Below are 22,645 nucleotides of genomic sequence, written 5' to 3'. Positions count from 1 at the left end.
TGTAATCGTTTTTCATTCGATTTTTTTATGTTTTGTCTATTAAATTTTCAAGAATTTTCATGTGCGTGTACGAATTCTACTTAAGGGTCTAAACGAGTACTCGCGATCGCGTGATGCCTTCGACTAGTTTCGTATCCAATTACCAAAAACGTTTAGATGGTTAATGGATAATTTGAGAAGAAAAAAATCGCAAGAATCTCTCTCTCGCCCGTTTATTTTTATGAAAATTCGTTACCTTTCTCAAAATTTAGTACATCTCGACAATGCTAGGCGCGAACCCAGAAAAAAAGTAATTCTAAAACGTGTTTTCCTAGACTGTTCCGCATAAATTAATCGCCTTTGGGGAATTGCACTCTGCAAGGGTCGATGCGCCTTTTTGCGCTGGCAGAATGCGCCCCGGCGCAATTTAGACAGCAGGGGTAGTGAACTCTGGAGCCACGTGGAAGAGTTCAAATCTATGACTAATGATCGAATCGATCGTGTTTAGAATACCCTCGCTTTTGTCACGTACGTTGACTTCCTAAACGTATAATTTTCTTTCTAAACAATCACCAGTGGCGGACAATTTGATATGGAACCGTCCCCGACAATTCTAAAGCTGTGCTGCATTATTTTACCAAAATAAATTTAATAACACGTTTTAAAAATATGACATTTAATTTCGGGTACTGAGTTATCTACTGGAATAAATTTTATTGATATAATATGTCTATATAGTGATGATTGTGAATTGAAATAGTCAACATTACAAATATGATTTATTATCAAGTAAATAAAACTCATTATACACTCATTGTGAAATGTATTGTGTGATACATGCAAACTGATGGTGCAATATATGTTTTTCTTGCTCAGGATCTCGATGACATATTTAAAAAAAATATACAATAATTAGTTTAAATAATAAATTAATAAAAACAATGAACCAAAAATAGATTAATCCGTTCTTAGAAAAATCATATAACATTGTATATATGTATAAGAAAAAAAAAGAACTCCAAATAAAACCAATGTTTTTTTTTTCACATAAAAAAATATGCGATTCTCAAGAATGAGTGTTATTCACTATTGTTAAATTAAACTTATCATTCTAATCAACAGAACCGGAATTTAATTGCATATTTTTTAGATTCCTTTATTACACCGTAAGATTATTATTTAAAAAAATCTTGGGAACTGTAAATCTAAGGACCTTGGCAATTTATACATCTTTATCTTAACCGTCATCAAGCGTTGATTGTTGTTATAAACTATTGTTAAAAACTTCTAGTGGTTGATCTTAACTGCATTTAATATGAAAACAACCGAGAAGGATAATACGCATTAAATGTATTTGTTTTCTATATCGACGTTTGAGAATCGCCGCAAGCATGTGTCAGCATTACATCGCATTATAATTACACATTCGAGCCGAATATCTAAAAGCTCATCGGGAATTACACACCAAAGTGTATTTACACATAATGAAGCGAGGCGCTTATCGGCGCGACGAACCCAAAGTTGGCGACCGCTGTTTCGCGTGGGCGATCTCTCTGTACAGTTTCGCATGCAATTTCTACGGACCAGAAGAAGGACCTTTGTGCATCATCAGCATTAATTCCGTCCGCATCCTGTCGCGCCGTCCATCCAGACACCCCCAAACAATGGTTCACTGCCCCATCTCCCATTATGTGACCCATATCGTTTTTTATGAAAACGCATTACATCCGTTTTTTGAGTCAACGTATATGTAGTAGTAGGGGGGTCACACTTTGTTGATTAGGGCGGTCCGTCGTCGCGGACAAATTGTGTTTTAGCATGAGTTCGCCCACATGGTTCAGTAATTATGACTGGAATTGACGACGGAGGGTCAACTGTTCTTTTTAGAGGGTTTCCAGCTATACGAATCCGTGGATCATCACTGCAATTTTGAGGCATAGCATCATCCACGCGCGTGGGAGTTCTTTGCACAATGAAGGTTGTGGATTATTACGAAGGCGGTCGGAAAAGATTTATACGTAGTTAATAATCGATGAAGAGCGTGAAGAATCATTATTTTCATGATTTTGAACAATTGTAAAAGGCAATGTCTTTGAGTCATAGTTTGGTCATAAAACATATTAAATACAATTGTACTCTTTGGTTTAAATTTATAGGAATTTTTTAATAATATTATTTTTAGTCGTTTCATGGCTTACCAAAATCGGGAGGGCGTCTTTTTTACTTCTTAAAAATTTCTCCCCAATTCTTAGGCTACAAATGGGGAAAATCGCCACCGGCCATTTGGACAAGTTTCTGAATACGATCCAAACTTTCATGAATAAAAGGCACGATTTTACGAAACTGCACCCTCGTCGACACATTCAAATCAAATTTCAATCTCATCACAAGTATTCGCCGAGAGTGTCTGCACTTTTTACACATTTTCGTATTCAGTGGATTGTGTACAATGTAGGTAGGTATTACAAAAAGAAAATACCGTTAATCTGGCTTGAAATAAATTAGTCAAGTATTTTAAAAAGCTTATTTTTACTGTGCTTCCAAATGGAAGGAGCTTACATATTACTTTTATTACTTGAGTTTTATTGTTGGCGGTTTTATATTCGAAGAATAGAGCGCTTTCGTTAATCTATGCCTCTTCTTCCTGTATATACTTTCAAATTTGTCTTTGTGTAGCAACAAAAAATGATACTCAAGTTTTTTGCACATACCCACCTAAACACGCGAAACCTAAAAAATGTCACGATGAGTCACACATTTGCGACGAGCAGGTTCGACACGCCATTTTGTCGGGCAAGATAACGCTAAAACTCGTCGATAAACTCGTGTTCGTGTATATATATATTTATATATAATACATTTTTGGTTGTTGGAAAACCACTGTGTTGTTAATCAGACTGTCTCGCGCGCGATTTGTGTAGTAAATTGGGAGTGTAGGACGCGATGCTCTCGAGGGTGCTATAGTAGACTGCTACTACTTACTCTCCCGGTCTTCCCGTCTCTCGTCTCGAGGAAATGGAATGTCAACGTCCATTCAAGTGTCTTCGGCTGGGATAAATCTGCTCTGTTCCATTATCGTAAAAACAAGAGTCGTACAAACTGTACTCTGTGTTCTAAAAAAATAACCCTCTTCAAAAATAATTTTATTTTAACCATTATGAATGAACTAGATTTCATACTATGCTTTTCTATATAGTAGAGGCGCTCTAACGATCTCTTCAATAATACATCATGTCAGAGCGTGGAAAAAAAATGTTTTTTAATCTGTATCGCTCCTCACTTGTCAGGCGAGCGTTATTAATGAGCTACATCATTGCTTGTACAATGCCTGTATGATAAATAAGTATTTTCATACAAGTGAGCACCTTCGTTTTTTTACTTGTTGAGGTTTTGAAACCGTTAAACGACTTCGATTGAGTCTGACGCCAAAATCTTGATGAATACTAACATCTTTGGGATCAAAGATGAAGACGAACAACACGAAACCATCTTTCATATCTAAAGTACTCCCAAAGTTATGATCGATGGAGCAATTGTAATCCAGCGTACGAGGGTAGATAGACAAAGCCGTTTTTTATAATATATATTACAAGTTATCATGAGAACTCGTATACGGGAGATGTATTCCTTTGATGTTTTGATTCCGTTTCTCGCACGCGCATATAAAAATTCATGGTGTCGCACCGTTACAAATCACCATATCTTGTCGGGGGTGGGCGAGTCCCGCATAATGTTCGCATCAATTTCTATCATTCGACCCGAGCACCAGACGGAATTAATACGGGGATTTGGGGGAGCGCTTTGAATACCCACGTTCATCAATAAGCCACGTATCGGCTCTACATCTAAATTCAGTCTCCATTTAAAGCTTGCTGCCGTCTTTGTGTTGTAAAAAAGAGTTTAACGGGCGATTGTTGCGATCAGATCGGCCATATGGCAAGTTTAAAAATACCTCTACATTGTTGTAGAAATCTGATCTCGGATCGTTCTACATTTTGATTCATTCACTTTCGCCGACAACGGTCTGATTGATGCCGCAGATTAGGTTTAATCGGAACGCCCTTGGATTAATAATGCTTAGTTAATTTCTCGGTATGTGAATTTAAAAAAAAAAAAACTTCTGTTGGTTAGAACGTGTTGCATTGATACAGTACATTATTTGACACGCAGAAGTACTCGGAAGTCGATATTTTGATCAAGATATTGTGAGAAACCCCATATATTTTCATCGAGATTATAAAATGAGGCTGGGTTTCACAAGTACGGCATAAAATCGATACGACTAAACAAATATATCTACGGGTCTACGTGCCTTTTTGTAACAATTCACATGAGGCCTGGCGCTGTGTAAAACTTTGCGAGCACTTGAATATTTGCCAGCGCCGATTGCGAATCGTAAATATACTTCGAATATATCCAGCTCCTGCTTTATGGATTGTAACTTTGTTTCGTTTGTTTTTGATCAGTTGTAATAAGTTCTAAAAATAAATTGTCGATTATTTTCAGCGCGAAGCCATATTAGATATTTTATATCCGCGCGTAAATCTTTCTGCACACATGTCACACCGCCTTCCTTAACGAACTCACTTCCTTAAATATCGTTTATCACGCGCGTGTCTCATTGTATTCTCCTCGGGTTTACATCGCCAGAAATTACCGATTCAAACAGCATCTGTCCCCTGGATGGAGTTTTATTAATTTTTTTCCGGAGTCAGTTCATTACGTGCAGGATTTGTGAGGATCTATTATTCATGAACGGGACATTGGCCGGGTCACGGGGTCGACTTTCGGTCTTTTTTTACCTTTAAATCCCGTCGATATTTGCCGGGCCGTGTGCGCCCACAGGCTCCCGTTATTTATAAATAATTGAGAGCAGATTTTGGTAACCGAGTCTCGCGGCGACGGGCGAGAAGAGAGATGGCGGGGGTGTAGTGAAAGGGATGCGATCAATACGGCAGACATCACAGCCGGCGGGACACCCGCCGACATTTTGTGTTTTTGCCGTACCGCCATATGTTGGCGAAATAAGTATGTAAAAACACGTGCGCTTTCCCTATATCCTGCCTGCATGCTCGCCCGCCTACATCTACTACATATAAACGTAGATTCGATGATAGATCGGCGGTTCGGAGCCTTCCTGGAGGGAGGGAGACACGTCTTGCGATCGTTTTTTAAACGAGGCAAGAAACCGATCCAGACAGCTCATTTTAGACCTTATTGGGAGTTCGTCGTCTTGGTATTTCTTACTTAAGCATGTATTTATATCAAGAATACGTCGATGTATATTCCTACATATTCAATATTGCATTATTATTAGTTTTTTCTCTTTGATTAAATTTAAAATATATGCTATAAAGATATGTTAGGCTTCTTCAGAACAATGAATAAAAATAATATTATAAAATTTATAAATTTAAAAGGGCAATAAATTATTTATTTTAGAAATATTTTATATAATATCTCGCGAGCGTTTGTTAGAACAGTGACCACCCCATGAAAAACTCTATTTAATTGCCTGTATGACGCGAAGGTATTTAGAGCCGCGAACGAAGCTGGTATAACGACAGGGCAGCAGCGAAGAAAACGCTAGGCTTGTTATGTTGACAATGTTGACCCTAATGAACATTATAATATGTCAACATAAAACTGACATTGAGGTTAAAATACAGATCATTTAATATAAATACTGGCTACTCTTTATAAATACTGACCAATGAACTAATCAATAATGATTCTGACACTGTCAAAATAATTCTTACCATTTAATATAAATTCTGAACATCTAATATGTATTTTGGCCACTAATATAAATTCTAACTACAACCATATTCAAATTTTGACCCAAAAATACGAGCCTTTCTGAAAGTGCTCTTGCTTGTCAATATCGAGGGGTTGAAGTCCAGCTATCGATTAAAATTTAGTATATAATTTCTATCGCGTATAATCAATCAACTTGCCTTGAAAATGTCGTTTCTATTTATATAAGCTATCTTGGTTTTGTAATTGAAGTAAATCCAAAAATGGCATTAAAACTCCATATCGAGCTTCAGAGGAGTAAAACGATTGATTTTGAAATCTCGTTGAGAAATCAATTAATTCGTATATATGTATGTATCTAGATACGATATTACTTTCAAAGCCTTACAAGTTACATTTTTTGCTTTGGTAGACTGGCGTGGGCGAAAGATATGAAATTCCCATTATGCACCACACTGACAGTCTTGTCCGCGACAATAAAGCAAACTTTACGACCAGACGATTCAGATTTGAGATATTGCCTGCTTTTTAATACTATGGAGTACACGTTCAACACTTGCTCGATAATAAAACAACGCGTCTATGCCACCACCAGACGCTGTTCGAAAAAAATAAAAGAGAATGCATATTTCTTCGGCCAGGGTTCGTTGTCTGGCTACCCTCACACCCTCCTGCATCCGCTGTCTGAGCTGAAAATTCAATATGCCGCGCATGAGTATGCTCAGAGTTTTCAGCAGTGATTCATCCTATGAGTATTGTCTAATTCATAGACCCTTCCGATAAGCATGCGTCACTTCAGAATTCGACCCATGAGTAACAATTTGCCCTTATCGGAAATGGTGCGCTTGAGCTATTATTATTGCTAACGCATATTATTTGATCTATGCGTTATCGCTTGCGCACAACCGCAGCGTTGTTTGTTGTATGCTCATTTGAAATAATGAATCATGTATGGTTAATTATGCTTTTAATATGTAAAAGTTGCCCTTGAGTGCCGCTTATTTTATTACGCAGCTCTCAGCTGCTCCTTTAAAAAAATATTTATTCAAGGCATGTCAGGAATGTTTGAATATGAACCATTCATGAGATCTGAATAGTATATTGCTTGTCTCACTTATGTTCTTCACGTAATTAAATACGTGCTCGATCCATCGGCGTTTGTGAACTGCAACGCGTTAACTAATGGCTTTTTATTGCGTACATAAGGGTGTTTATTGTCTGCGTGCTGAGGGTCAACGATTAGCGGAGATGATGATTGTTTTTAAAACGCACCCCTGGCGTGTGTGTGTCTCTCGTTTAGTCGGATGCCCGCGAGGCATTTAAACGAATGTGGGTTGACCGAAACGAGCCGGGCAGCGCATGAATGAATTAATTTAAACTCATTTCAGACGGTATGTCCAGATTGAACTGCCCCCTTTGTTTGGATGCGCTGCAAGATTGATGCGTGGACGTGTCTTCTTCGTCTTCGTTTTGTCTGTAGCACGTCAAGGCGTGTCATAATGTCTAACATACAATTTCACGGAAGACGACTTCCACGAAATAGGTGGTCTCTTGGTCGGAAAAAGAAAACTTGACTGGCCGGACGCCCATCTGACTTTGGCCTATTGTTTGATGTTGTGCTATTTTATTTCATAATGTAAAAAAAGCTACTAGTTAAAAATGCTGCGAATACAATATTGGCCATTTGACACTATAATTTTGCTACAAATATATAAGTTCGAATTGCATGTAAAACTGCATGCTTACTTCATCGATCGTTAGTTTTCCCTATAGTCTATATGCTCTTAATTTCGTTATTGACTATTTTATTAAGGGTGCTATTTAGCATGGAATTATTTTTAGAGATTTGTGCATTTAAATAAATACTTTGTTCCATAATACGAATTGTTTGTGCATTTATGCAAAGTAAATCTTCAGATTTTTTCTTCGGAAATAGATTCGTTGCAGTGCTATTCATAAGATGTTCACTGTTCTGACTTAGTAATGCACAAATAATTCGTTTTATGGAACAATTATTTAATATATTGCTCATTTAAATTGTCCTCTTGTATGAAATGAAAAATATACATGCTATATAAAAACAAGTAATCATGGAATAATAATTATAACAGTTAATTTCAGCGTGTATTTCTATATATTATCTTTGTGGCAAACGTATTGTTATATATTGTGCATAAGTAAATTCCTAGATGACCCTCAGCTCCTCATTGTTTCATCTGTGGTCAGTGGCGCGTGAACGTATTCCAGCTGCATTTTTAATTACGCTCATAAACACACTCATACCATAGCACACGCGCGGTCTGGTTTTACTATATGACCCTCTTCCGGAGAGAGGAGACTGGACCGCCCATCTGTCTGCCCTTGCCCTGGCCATTCATCGCCAATCGACGATTGTGCGGTCACCCCCGTACCGTCAGATACAATCTAACCGATATGAACGCCATTATTGTTGTCTGGACGCTGTTTTAATTGCGCCAGATATAACCCCATTTTGGTTCGATGCATTTTCCTGGTAAGAATCGCCGGAAACGTCGCACCGATGAACGAATACGCAGAAACCTCTGAACTCTGTCGTCGACAGCTCGGACATGTGAAAACGCGCCGCTTTTACGACTTCCATTCGTCTAGTAGCTTTTATTATGCATACGTGCTCTTTCAGAAGTCTATGGATGAATAGTTCTTGTCTTCCGGACGAAGCTCGACGCAGATACATTTCGCTAGGAAAGCTTTTAAGGATTATCTCTTCTGTGCGAGAGAGGTCGAAGTGGATGAAACCGTTTGAATGATTAAATTTTTATGGTGGCACAATAATCCTTTTGAGAGATTGCTTTTAGCGTCTAATTAACTAATGCGCGCACGTACGAACCGTCCTGCATTAACTACTGCGGGTCTATCGTATACAATACATGGTGTAATTAACATTAAAATGCACAATTAATACACGCAATAAACATGTCTGTTAGATGTGATTAATTTGTATTGTAAGTGCTTATATGTGTTTTTGTATTCATTAAAAAAATTCACTTGCTTACGATTGGAATAACAAGTGCCATAGATTCAATCTTAAAGTGCTTTGAAAACAATATAAAATGGAAATGAATATTGTGAAATAATATTTAGGCTGTCCTTGGGTGGACATTTCAGCATTGCTTAATCTTTCTATAGTAAATATTGAAAAGCTCTAAACATCCAGAGAGTAACTGTCTATCGTTACATCATTCCAGATTCCACTACCCATCCAATGTTTAGGTAGTGTACGTAAAATAGGTTTATAGCCAAATAATGAAATCATTAGTATTGTACACCGTGTATTCTCTGCGGTGAGCTCGGACAATTTTTCTCCCAACGTGAATCAAATTAAAACCCCCATGGTGTCATTTAAACGCCCGCACTGAAACGCTCCCCTCTCGCGCGAGCTATCCATTCGCGAACAATAAAAGTATCTATCAATTTAGGTCGTAATTTTATTACTTCATCGATCGAGTCTCTCTCCGTTGGGCAGGGTTAGGGTAGCAATTATGTGACCTCCGTGCGTCTCGTCTGGTCCCGGGCGGCGTTTCTTCTTGATCGTCTGCGTTCCACAGCAGTTAGTCATGTCATGTTTGCTTCAATTAGTTTGTTGTGTCTTAATTGAATGAGCGGCCAGAGGAATGCGCTGTTGAATCATGGCCGTTTTAGAGCTAAACTCGCCCTTTTCCGCTTTTTAGCAAAAACGTGCCCTATCTGGCATGCGCCGTTACCAGATTTGTGGTCATACGTGCTTCTCTCCCGAAACGACCCTGCGGTCGTTTAAACACGTCGCGGTTTGACGACAAACATTTGCCGTGTTAACAGGGGTTAATTTTGTGAACGCGTGAATATTGGCGCTCCACCCCTTGCTGAATATTTTCGGCCAAAAATAGTTTTTTAATGCAAAATTTATTTTATGAGAGTGTGTGTAAGTGCGCGCGGCCGCCTCACGCGCATTTCATAAATCGCCTGGAATTGTCTCTTATATTCTTATATATTTAGCAAGCACGTTTAAATAATTAGTACGTTATCTACAATTGGACAATTGTAGATAACGTACTAATTCTCGACAATTGGTTAAACATATAATTTGCTGTCGATATGTTTTTAACAGAATATGTAAAAACGGTTCGTTGATGATTGGTCACAATAAAATTATTCACAAATCGATTCGAATATATCACACGGTTTAGGTAAGTTTTTAAAGGAAAGCTAATTAATTTCAATATTAACAGGGCATTAAAGTGAAAAAAAAATGAAAAATTAATAAGATAATAGTAAATATCCATACCCTATTTTTTTAAATATTTAAAAAAATAGGATATGGTCTAAACCAGTGATTCCCAAAGTGGTCTATATCGACCCCCAGGGGTCTATGATAACCTGCAAGGGGTCTACGTCAGCGAAAGAAAATTTAAGGGTCCGTGAAATAAAAATGGGGGTCCACTGAAGTGGATCTCAACAACCACTGATAGTACCTATCTACTTACATTATAATCTTATAAAATAAAGACATATACATTATTTATAAAAGTACCTATGAAGTAAAAAATGTATTATATATGTTTATAAAATTGTGTAAGTTGTAGGATGTAGGCATTCGCTTTGTGGTCGCAATACATTTTGAACTTGTAAAAACATGCACATAATGATATACCACCGTGATTCTCAAAGTGGTCCATATCGTCCCCTATGGGTCGACGACGACCTGCAAGGGGTCCATGTCAGTGAAAAATAAAATTGGGGATCCATGAGATGTAAATGTGGGTGACTTTATTTTTGGCTTTCAATGAATGGAATAATCCACATACACAGATAGTAGAAATCTTTCAAAGTGAGTAGCACGATACCAGCTGGCAAAAACACATTTGAAGTTGATGAATTTGCAAAAAATCAATATCAAGCAAGCAGGGGGTCTACCCAAAACCGAAAAACATATTTATATTTTATTAATATCTCAATGAACGTGAATTGGAATTAAATAACTTTCCTTAAAAACATTTATCTTTCCTTAAACCGTGTGAGTGATGTTCCGTGTGAACATTATTTGTATGAGCTATCGATTTGTGACCAATTTCGTGTGAGCAATAGTCCATTCATCGTAAAAACACATCGGGATGCATTTACGATAGCTCGTAAATAGATATCGTATTTGGATGCATCCAAATAATTGAAAGTCGACGATTGTAAGTCTGTCTGTACCCTCGCACTCTCCAGATTTGTTTTCATTCCGTCGATTGTTTGAACACGCCTATTTACTTCTCGACGTCGTTTATGGTCTCTGGTTTTCCAATCTTCGGAGCCCTCGCGTGCGCCATGCCTCTCTTGTCCGCCGTCCTGTTTATTTTCCATGGTTTGGTTTTTCTAAACACTCACCAACATATATTAATAGCTATTCAAATGTGTTATCACGGCGCTCCTTGGAATGCGAAGGCCGCGTCGATATTAATCAGCTCCTTCCATTTTTAGACCTATTGCGCGTTTCTGCTAGAATAATCCCGAGCGTTTAAATTTATCCACCACTGTGTTCAGGGGGGGTCTTCCTGGATCGAACGGCCGGATCGGAATGCCGACCGCGAAAGATCTGAACGCTTTTTGCGCGCGTGGGGTCCGAAAAATACGCGATTAGCAGAACAAACAATGTTATGAAATCTGAATAGATATAAAAATATAAGCGACGCTGATTAGAAGTATCTCGTTCTTGTTGAGACATTCACAAGGATTTATTGTGACAAACGTTATGATTCACCAAAATGGCATTTGACAAGCATATCTTGTTGCCAATTTAGTAGTAGTGTTTCTTTTATTTTCTGGGAATATGATCAAACAGTGACAGCGCTGTTAATCGATCTTTCAACGGACGCACATATAACATATAAATCTTTGTGAACTTGGCGTTTAAAAATATTAACATAAAATGATCAAGTCTAGATGGTTATGTGAGTAATATAATTTCGCACATTCGGATACGCTTGCTAAGTCATCGCACTGTTGCATGAAAACATACCACACATATCACGTTTTTCTCAAATGTTGTGTTGGTTATGTTAGGGTTGTGTTATTACAACTAAACACTAAATCTAAAAAATATCAAAAAAAGAGTTACCGTTTTCAGCTGCACTATATTTGCGTTAACACAGTCAGTTCGAGAGCTATCCATTTCATCATTATTCGTAATTGAGAAAGAGATAGCTCGAGAGATCCGATTGATCGATACATATAAAAATATAGTAATGATTTTAATTTCTATAAATTTGTTCAAAATATAAACAGGTGTAATGATAAGTATATCGAACGTAGTATATCCGCATGGTGTGCTTTAGAGGTAATAGTAGGGGCGTAAACCCAAACTTTCCATCTCTCTCTCAATTATGAATAATGGTTAAATGGATAGCCCTCAAACTGACTGTGTTAACGCAAATATATGTAAGCTATTGAGCTCTAATAAGTTTATGTATATTGCTTACATAACCTGTTTCATATTTTAGTTTTTAATTGAAATACGCATTAAGGCTTATTTTCAGGGAATTCATTAATCTGCAGAGTGATACCAAAACTGCTCTAATGTTTTTGAGTTAAATATGTATATAAATAAACAAAAAAAGTAAGAAAAATTAATTGCACTTGTAATTTCACATGGTCACCCTATTATATTTTCTCATCAATACTATGACGATGAGCGTTCATATCTTGGACTGACTGTACATATGTATCTACCGGTGAAAATGTATTCCGATATGATTACGCTGAAAGAACATATTTAAAAAATATTTCGCTGTAGATTTTTTAGAGATAACACGAGAATTTCTGGTTTATAATCAGGGAAGTCGTTTTAATATTTCGATTTCATTAAAATCATTGTTGATATTTCATTAAATAACATGTTTATTTTTGGCCAAATTCAAGGGGGGGGGGGGCAAATACCCCCAAATGATGTCCTTGTGGGAGAGGGAATGTAACGAAAACTTAACAGAGCTAAAATCGAAAGCTAATATTAAAAACATATTGAAAAATCACACTTATTTTCGGAGTAGGACATAACATTTTATGTGTACTATGTTTATAAAATTTAATTTTGCTATTTTACAATATAAATTAACTTTTAAAAAATGAAAGAAAGATTAGAGATACAGACCCTCATTTATTCTAAAAGGGTTAATTAAACAGTTGACGACTAATTAACAATAAAAAAGATAGTTCATCCTTTTTTTTAGTGTTTGTTAGTAGACACGCACGAATTTGAATGGAAAAATAAACTATTTAAAATCATAAGTTAAGCGCCCGTCTAATTTCGCCTAACACTCAAAATTGTTTGTATATAATACACATTTTTTTCTGCTGCCATATATTATTTTATCTTGTTAAAAATTATGACGTCTCAGTTGTACGTTATATGCAAATATATATTTACTTTGAGTTAAAATTAAATCATATGCAGAGCGAAAGCTTTGTTTGTTTCGTTTCAAGATCGAAACTGCGCGCATTGTGTTGTGCTGCATTTATTGCTCATTCTTCCTAAATATTTGGTTTCCCACTTACAGTGAAAGCTTCCAAAAATATATTTATTTCCAGAACCAACTCGCGTCCATAATTCACGCCGATTTTGTGCGAGCTTGGAGAACCCAATTAAGTCACACATGTTGGCTGTGACTTACTAATTCGTTCCTCGTGTGCCGACTCATATCTATGATATGTGTGGAATTAATTGTTTTTATGTGTTACGTAGTATTTTACATAGCAGTGGGTCTAGAGAAGAATTTTAATAGTGCAATTAAGTATTTTATACGGTGAAATGCCTTTGAAGAGCTACAACAAAGTAAACAAAGTTTGGACACGACTCGCTGATCGTGAAACGGCGCTGGTGAAAGTTGTCACAAAAATCGTTATCATTATTAATATTACATATTCATATATTTGCTTAACTGCCGTTATGGTATGTTGTCTTCCAAAGTTGCCAGTCATCCTTCCATTGTGTGCTTCAGGGTTATTAATTAAGCTTCGTTAAGGGTTCCTATTAGAAACAATACGCTCAACCCTCCTCTCTATACTTGCCTCCTACATACACACATACATCGTATCGTATATAAATATATATATTTCGCTATATTATAGTCGCTCTCATTTATGCATAAATTGTCGGGCCGGTTCATTAACTTTTATTGCTGCACTTGATAAAAGGACTGCTGCTGCAGCTGTCTGAGGTCAGAACTCTGGCTTATTTTTACAACGCGAAACAAATAATGTTCTTTTGCGTGGTGAGTGCATTTGTGTGTCGCAGTAGTATATATAAATATATGTATTATGGAATATATACAAATGCTGGTTGGTCCCTTTCTCCTACATGAAAACGTCACTAATTTAAATGTTGTGCATGCGCCCTAGTGATCATTTTATAATAGCGCAATGTGGACGCTCACGGTCAAGTGCGCCGATGAAGAAAGTTCAGGGGTCCGCTTTGTTATTATTTTTTAATAAACGTGATTTTCGTGTGAAATTTGCATAAATGTGTCAACTCGGCTCGTTAACGTTTGGCCGATTTTGAAGAGGACGTGTTTGTCAACGATCGATTTTTTAATCGCACGTTTGTCAACGCAAGCCCTTTGAGAAAGCTGTCAAAAGTTATTTTCGTTTTGTCTATTTGTGTCAACTAGTTGGGGTTTAAAAACAATTAATTGGATTGGTTTTTTTTAGTAAATCAAAAACACAAGATTATTAAAAATTGTTTTAAAGATAATTTTCAACATTTATGCAAAACTAATACTATCTCCAAAAAGTTGTAAAAATGGCAGCCGACATAGCATCCTTCACTCTTGGAATATTAAATTAAGGCATGCGAAAAAGTTAAAAATTGAAAATAAGATAATTTATAGCAACGCCAAAAAAAATGAATAATGTAAAGAAAACGTGCTAAATTATCAATACCTGATAATAATATATAAATCAACCTGCTTGGCAATCCCTGTCCAATGCAAATGCTATTGGATGGTTTCTAGTACAAGTACGCGTGCACCGAACACGTGAAGTACGAGAGAGATAATACGGAGCCAACCACATCTGACGCTTCTCTCACGTTGATTTTGCACTTCCTTTTGCAACCCGCCAGTCTGGTTTTCTACCACCGCCGCCAGCGCTTCTCAAACCGTACATGTGCATAAACGTCCACGTAATAATTAAACCCGTACGATATTTTTTATAACGTGATTCGGTCTATTTCCGCGTCGGGGATACTACGTGATGTCTATTTCGGTAGATGGAAATATTTCGATTTTAAAACTATATGTATAAAATTATATGGGAACGATTCGATCTAAAATAGAAGCGCGCGTTACCCGGTCGGATTTAGTATACGTATCGAAAAAGAGCTTTCCGTATTTATTTTTTTATTATTGATTATGGTCATGTGTTTTATGTTGTGGATTAATATTTTGATGACCCGCATTTTAAAATTGACTGATGGATGTAAATCCGAACTAGATACATTCAGAGCGATGTGTTTTTATAGACAAGTAATAAAATATGTTCAGCTTTAAGGCTCTATTACGAGAGAATTTCCCTGCGGGGTTCTGTTACCCGATCTTGCGCGCTACTGGTGTGTGCAAAAGTGTAAGTTCCATTAAATTTGATATCGTAGAAGGGTATTGTGTATAGTACTCCGAAATTAATATAATTATATACATCTTCTCGCTACTTTACAAGAAGCAATTTATTATCGACGAGATACATCAAGGACCCGAGTAATTGTTAGAGCGCGCTTTGAACGTTTTAATTATCTTAACTCAATTGAGAGGAAATGAGGAGGGAATCGCGCGGATACTCCGCAATAGTACTCTGGCGTACGTGCAAATATGCGAAATTGCGGTTTTATTGTAACGGCTGATGATATTTCTTCGGACCCTTCGTGGGTCAAGCTCACAATGGCTTTTTTTGGAGTACCGTAGAGCGTAGATCTTCCACTCCGTTACTCCTTCCGTGTGGTTGGAGAGATAAATAAGAGCTCCTACTTCAGTAACAATTCTCTGCAAAATTCCATATTTCAAATAACTCAAACGTGATCATTGTATTTACGTGTATGTATTGTGAATACTTACATTTCTTATATAAAATGTATCACTTTTAGCTGGGCTTATTGATTACATTTGACAGTAGTGTAATTTTTTTTCAAACCATTTAATTTTTTGCTGCTAATTTAAAAAAAAATGTTCCATTATCTCATACAAGTACTAGTAGCTTCGATATCTACTATTTACCATGTATCCGTTTATTATACGAACAATACATATTTTAGAAATTGAGTTAAATCGTAATAAGATAATTTTGTGCTCTGTGGTCAAGTAAATGTCAGCTCGTAAATTAAATATTGATAAATTTTGCGCTGCGCTGCTAAATATTTCCTTTAAATTACAAGGTAGTTTTGAAAAATATACTTTCAATATAAAAAAAAACAGCGAACAAAGGTTGTATGAACTTATATGATTTGTGCAATTCATGTGTGTAATCAATCTACGTGACGAATTTCTTGAGTTTGAAGTGACGCATTCGATGATTTACTTGCAGGTTACGAGGCTAATTAAGTCTACTATCGCCTTAACGTTTACGATCAAATCTCGCGAGAGTATCTCGATTGACCGAGCCGGCGAACTGGCAGTCAGCGTCTTGACAATGTCATTGACAAATTACCCGGTGAATCACCGCCGCTGTCAATTGCCGTTATTAACTCGCTTGCTCTTTCTTCAATTCACAACACTGCCCACGAACAGAGACGCGAAACACCTGTCGGCGTAAATCTCCGAGCGTTTCCTTCTCGCCTCGTTGAGGTCGTTGTTTATTTACTTTTAAGAACTGTTTGTTGATTGTGTGCAGTTTTGCTGCACTGGTCGTTTATCTTATTGCTTTTCAGCATACTAATTTGTTTCAATATTATAAGTGCTCTTTCACACAAAGCGGTAAATTGGAGATATACTAACCTATTTTATAATCCATTATTTAGCTCAATCTTTCCGAACCCCGTCCGCGGATTTGAATCACCATCCCTCAATATACGAGGATTATGTGAATTAAGGGTATTTGGCATTCTCATATCATATTTTATAAAAAAGTTGTCAAACTTGATTATTATCTACATATGTACGTTATCGTGGTTTTGTGGTTATTTAAAAAAAAAATTAATCCATGAAAGTATGCTGTCATTTAAATTACTCGTATTATAAATACTAGTTGATCCAACCAAAAAACATTATTCATAAATAGGAATGTTCTAGTTTGCACAAATTGATAAGAAAATCATAAAAATGCAGCTACCGCGAACTTGAACTAGTCACCAATTTAACGATGTGACGAAAAGTTTGAATCATCGATTCTGTTTATAGCCGTCAATAAATTTATGGTTTGCGGGTTAAAACCTGCAGTTCTTCGCGTTAAATAAAATACTGTCGCCCTAAATTTAACCGGTTTATCAATCGAACGTGTGCGATTACAACGGGTTTAACCTTGTGTTATATATTTTTGCAGTATCTACTTTTTTGCGCGTATCTTTCGCTTTGTGTTATGCAAGCAAACAAGTTAAGCTTTATTGTTATTATTATATATTTAGTTTTTATCTGCAACAGCGTTTCCGTTTGGTGATACTGTGTTATTTATGTCGTGGAATGCAGTTATTGTACGAGTCGAACTTTGGAAAGATAAGATAGTAATGTAAACAAGATCTGCTTCGATTTGAGTGTGAGACTGAGAGGAATATTTAGAATTCTTGTGTCCAGGTTGATGTGATGTGATATATGAACGGCTTGTTTGTCTGATTTTAAAGATCGAATTTCTAACCGTTACGCACCATAGCATTTGTTTGATGTTTTATTTTATGGTGTGGGAAATAATTAATTGTTGACATTGTCCTCGTCGACTTTCGTGTTGTTGAGTGACGTAATTCTCGCTTTTTTATTTTCATTTACAACATAATTATAAATAAATAGGCAGACACGCATTTAAATTTGTTTTTAATCAAGGGATGAAAGGAGGAGTCAACATTAGACCATTCAACTCTTTTCCGTGTGTAGAGAAACAACACCAAAGCCCCCCCTTTCTCTCTTAATAATTAAAAATTGTTAGGGAGGGTTCTGTAGTGATTATATTTATATATAGTTTTATTATGGCCAAAACTTGGCGACACTCTGGTAACACTGACGTGATGGACACACTGACTCTGTGAGGGTGGAACGCCGGCGAGGGCCTCGTGCACATTCCACTCACTCATTATAATAACATGTAAACTATTATATTAATCTCAATAAAATACTACTGCAGCGGCTCAATCTGTATCTAATTACCACCCACAATTCAATGATGTATTTGAAATGAACTAAACTCATTATTCTATTAATATTAAATTATAATTTCAGTTTTTCCATTGTGTTGAATCACATTTTTCTGAAATATATTGAGTGAAAAAGTCTAGTTCTTTGCGCCGGGAATGTGAAATATTCTTATCCGCTCCATATATTTTTATAAACCACCCTTTCACCGCCCTCCGCTTCGCGTTCCCGTCAGTTTATCACGATCCTGTTTATTTGTGTTTATAATCCGAGTCGAACGCGAGAGATCACGCACTCGCACTGCGTCTTGTTTGATTATCTTTTACCCGACGTGTCGCTTATGTGGGATTATCCGATTCACTTTCGATCCTGCAGAAAGACAATACAACAAACGGACATTCTTTTGTCCTCGTTCGTTTATCATCATCAGTATGCGCGGAATGTCAAGCGACCTTGTGCACACATTCTCATTAGGTATCATTAGCATGTTCGGTTCGATTTCGTTCTTTGAATGTTTCTCAATTTCCACTCCCTTTTTGGTCGGAGAGAGAGAGATCAAAAAGGACTCTGGGGGGAGGGTCGCCCCCATGAAATACACGAGGAATTCCTTTTGACGCACGCCCAGTTGTATTGAATTTGACAATTTATTGAATAGAGATTCTCACGAGTCGAAAACCCATATAATCGATCGATCAATTGAACGATCTTATAATAGGGATTAATAAATCTAGGTGCTGATTATATATTTATATTGAAAAACGACAATGTTAAATAGGGGCACGATTTAAAATTGTTTTTTATTGATGTCATCGTATCCATCCAGACTCTTATTAAAATATGTAAATACATATTTTATTTAATAAAAACGGTTTTGACTAAATTGGGTATTATTTCTACAAAAATTACATTCAGGGGCTCAAATTTACACGAGCGTAAACACTACATGCGTATGGTCGCTAATTTTAATAATTTATGTTGATTGGTCTAGCAACTGTGTCGTCGCAAAATTGAAGCGAAAACAGTTCTAGTCCATTTTTATACAATTCCAAGCATTAATCACTTAATTAATTCGCATACACAGCGTCCGACGTTCACTGCAAATTAAAACAATTTATTTAATCGAAGTGATTGTCAGGGATGTCATTTCAGCTTTTTAACGTCGCACTGCGCCGACATGATTTTTTTGCTTTTGACTTAAATTTTTTACTTCTGAGAAGTGGTAATTGTTTTTTCGCCCTCCTTTTGACCAAAATTCGGTTTGAATATATCTTAACCAATACTCACATATCACAAGTCCGTAATAATATCGGTAAGGATAGCTATTATATTTGTAAAACATACTATGGAGAAATATGCGAGATGCGACGTCTGTGTCTGTACTTATTCCGCTAATTCTTTTAAGGGATAACCTGAGAATTTATAATTTAGAATCGGGGACGTTATTTCAGCTTTTTACAGAGGGGGGGGGGGCAAAAGTTGCCCAGTCAGTGGACGTTTTTGATATTTAAATTTCATTAAATGACATGCATTTTTCTGGCCAAATTTAAGGGTGGGGGGGGGGAAATGCTTCTACATGCCCCCTACAAATGACGTCCCTGGTGATTGTGGTTATTGCGTTTTTGAGTAAGCATCATTAACACTTTTATTGAAGAAGTATATGAAGGTTTGCACATAATTCAATAAAGGGGATGACGTAATCCGCTATTGTGCGAACTTATTTTTCTAGATAGATGCTATCAAAAAATTTGGAAGGTTCTACTCATTGTTCGCAGCGGTAACGCTAGCCTTCGTCAAAAGCAATTTCGTCTCGGATTGCATGTCAAAGATAATCGGCTAAACCTGAAGCAGCGCAGGTTGGACACGAAAAAGGACGTGGGATCTCAAAGGGACTCGAAGATGTGTGGATATAATACAATTTTTTACTTGCATAATTTCGTTTCGTGCCCGTATTTGTTATGTGCATGCATGCACTGAAAATAGCCTAAAAATGGTTAACATTCCGGTTGTAGCCAGAGGGGGATCGAAACCAGTCTCTCGTAAATATTAACATGTCAAACGTATAAATAGTCGCGTTTTAACCGCACGGAAATAAACTTAATACACTGATTGTTTTAGGAATGCTCGTACGTCAAAACAGTGCTAGTGAGACTAGAGACGTGGAAATGCGTTAAGAGCTAGGTTAGGGATAGGCTAATGGAAAATATAGTTAGGCAAAGATGGATTTATAGTTTAACTAAAGTTACCACTCCCGCGTGTACTACTTACCGTAACTGTCAATTATAGTACAACCCAAAACATTCACTACAAAGTAAAGATCGATTAATCACCATAACTATTTTTTTGCTTAGATGATCTTATTTTAAAATATGATCAAATATATATTGAAACAAGAAAGTTATACATTGACTTGGAATGGCAAATGAATATATTTTATAGAATTTAACAAGCTTCCGGTCAATTTTAACATGCGCAGGAAACTATGATACGAAAATAGCCGATTTGAAGGATGACCAATCATTCGAGTGTCTCGTCCTGATTCATAGTTAAAAGCTGCAAGATTATCGAGGTCAGGCAAATTCGCAGTTTATCACAAAATTATCAACAGTACCCATTTACGGTTATCTATTTTGTTTGTTCGTACTCGTATGCAAAATTCTAAAAGTCTAGACATGTTTATAGCTTCATCTGTGCATTGTTTACATTTTGAGAAAACAACGGGAAAGCAGTTGACCGCAGACATTTTTATGTAAAGCCATTTGTTCCATTGGAGCAAGACAGGTATTTATTTTGTCGCCCAGTTATAAATTTGTGCCGATTCTCTTTTCGAAACTAAAACCATTATTTATGAGGGCGCAATCGGATTAAGCTTCGGTCAGGTGTACGCAACCTCTTTGATGCGAGATTTATTTACGGACGTTTCGTCCAAGTTCATCCGGCGTAATTTAACTGAGTGCCGGTAGCTTTAAATGATCACACCGAACATTGATTATTGACCTATTTTTTCATTAGCATCAACATCTTTGAATGAAAAAAATACGCATTTAGAAGCAAGCGTCTACTTCACATTTTAGCTTTGTAAAAATAGTACGATCGACCACTTGAAATCTATGACTAAACGGGCATGTTGTGTATAATACAATGTCTATTTTTATAATACAGATTTAAAATATAAATTTAATTTTTATATCCGTTATTTCTGATTCTGTATTATATTTTATGACTAATCAACATAGTGCTAGGTTTATCCTAATTTGTGCTGCACATGTATATTTTTATATAATACAAATACACAGGGCTTTTTTTGTCATGTAACGTACTGGAACACCGTTCCGGCATCTTTTTTTGCCGTATTTTTATTTTTAAAAAGCAATTGACAATCTCCATAACATTTTATTTCTTTATTTTTAGGTAAATATGACGTCATTATTTTTATTTTCTTTAGTTTAACCTCAAGTTTAAAAAAACTTTTCAACCGCCCAAAAGACCAAAACAATAACACAAACGACGACAAAAAATATGGAATTATTGGTATAATAAGAATCTATGAAAAGTTTGGATGCAAAATATGATAAGATAAAAAGCTACATTTTAATTTACGATTTTTTACAATAATTCGATTTTCAATGAGGCGCATCTAAATCGAATTTTGACAAAAAACAATTATCACTTTTCAGAAGTCAAAAATCCACATCAAAAGCAATAAAATCTCTCGGAATACTCGTTGCCGAGCGTTCCCATTGTGATTTTATTGCTTTTGACGTGAATTTTTGACTTCTGAGAAGTGATCAATTTTAAAATAAATAAATGTCCCATATAAATTTTGTTTAATTTTTTATGAAGTTCGTGGCATAGGAAAAGCGGCTTTAAAATTAATTTAAATGATATTTGAATATAATATTTAGTAAGAAGTGAGTTCCCGCACATTTTTTGTCTAAAAAAGCCTTGCATATATGTACATCAGGGGCGGGCGGTGAAATACTTTCCCTCTCGATCGCTCGCGTATTAAGTGATGAGAGATAAGGGCATGCTGAACGCATGCTCGTATCTCTCACTCACTCTCGTCACTTAACACGTGAACGATCGAGAGGGAAAGTATCTCACCGCCCGCGGCTCATATACATATACCATTATTCAAGTTTCTACTCGAATTAATTATAGTAAAACTCCGTTTGACTCGTACCAAAACAAAAATTCGCTCACTTGCTCTTGTGCCACATATTCGAACGACTAATTTTTTAACACTGCTTACATATATTATTGATTAGCTAGCTCTTGGAATTGTATGATAATTTAAGTTTCAAAAGCTTGGTTTTAAACCACTGCATGTGAGATATTTCCACCGAGTTTAGATCTTATTTTTCTTTCGTGGCGGGGGCTGTAATCTCTTCTTGGTCATTTTTTATATTTTGTACAATCTTAATGTCTTAAGTCTGGAGACCGGTGCACAGAAATGGGTGATTCATTAATTTCTGGGGAATTTCCCAACACAATTAGACTCAACACTCAACACATTCTAAAAGTCGTATGGCTGACTAACCTTTAAATATCAAACATATTTCAAAGTACTTTACCATATTTTTCAAATATGGTAAAGA

General features: G+C 36.3%; 1 protein-coding gene and 2 long non-coding RNA genes across 3 annotated transcripts in view; 1 reads left to right on the top strand and 2 right to left on the bottom strand.

Moving 5' to 3' along the window:
• Positions 1–22,645, top strand: part of LOC148232970 (putative NADPH-dependent quinone oxidoreductase VAT1L) — a 45,370-nt gene that overhangs the window by 3,316 nt on the left and 19,409 nt on the right. The gene's annotated exons all lie outside the window — the stretch shown is intronic.
• LOC148232972 (uncharacterized) lies at positions 10,135–12,359 on the bottom strand. Its single transcript, XR_015810539.1, has 2 exons — positions 12,149–12,359; positions 10,135–11,860 (listed from the first exon to the last, which is right to left on the bottom strand). It is a non-coding gene; the product is annotated as an uncharacterized LOC148232972 (long non-coding RNA).
• Positions 15,252–16,520, bottom strand: LOC148232971 (uncharacterized). Its single transcript, XR_015810538.1, has 2 exons — positions 15,834–16,520; positions 15,252–15,761 (listed from the first exon to the last, which is right to left on the bottom strand). It is a non-coding gene; the product is annotated as an uncharacterized LOC148232971 (long non-coding RNA).

Source organism: Plectrocnemia conspersa, unplaced genomic scaffold (genome assembly GCF_051122295.1).
Source record: "Plectrocnemia conspersa isolate PC_06_02 unplaced genomic scaffold, ASM5112229v1 ptg000008l, whole genome shotgun sequence".
Classification (NCBI taxonomy): domain Eukaryota; kingdom Metazoa; phylum Arthropoda; class Insecta; order Trichoptera; family Polycentropodidae; genus Plectrocnemia; species Plectrocnemia conspersa.
This window is presented reverse-complemented; position numbering and strand designations above follow the sequence as displayed.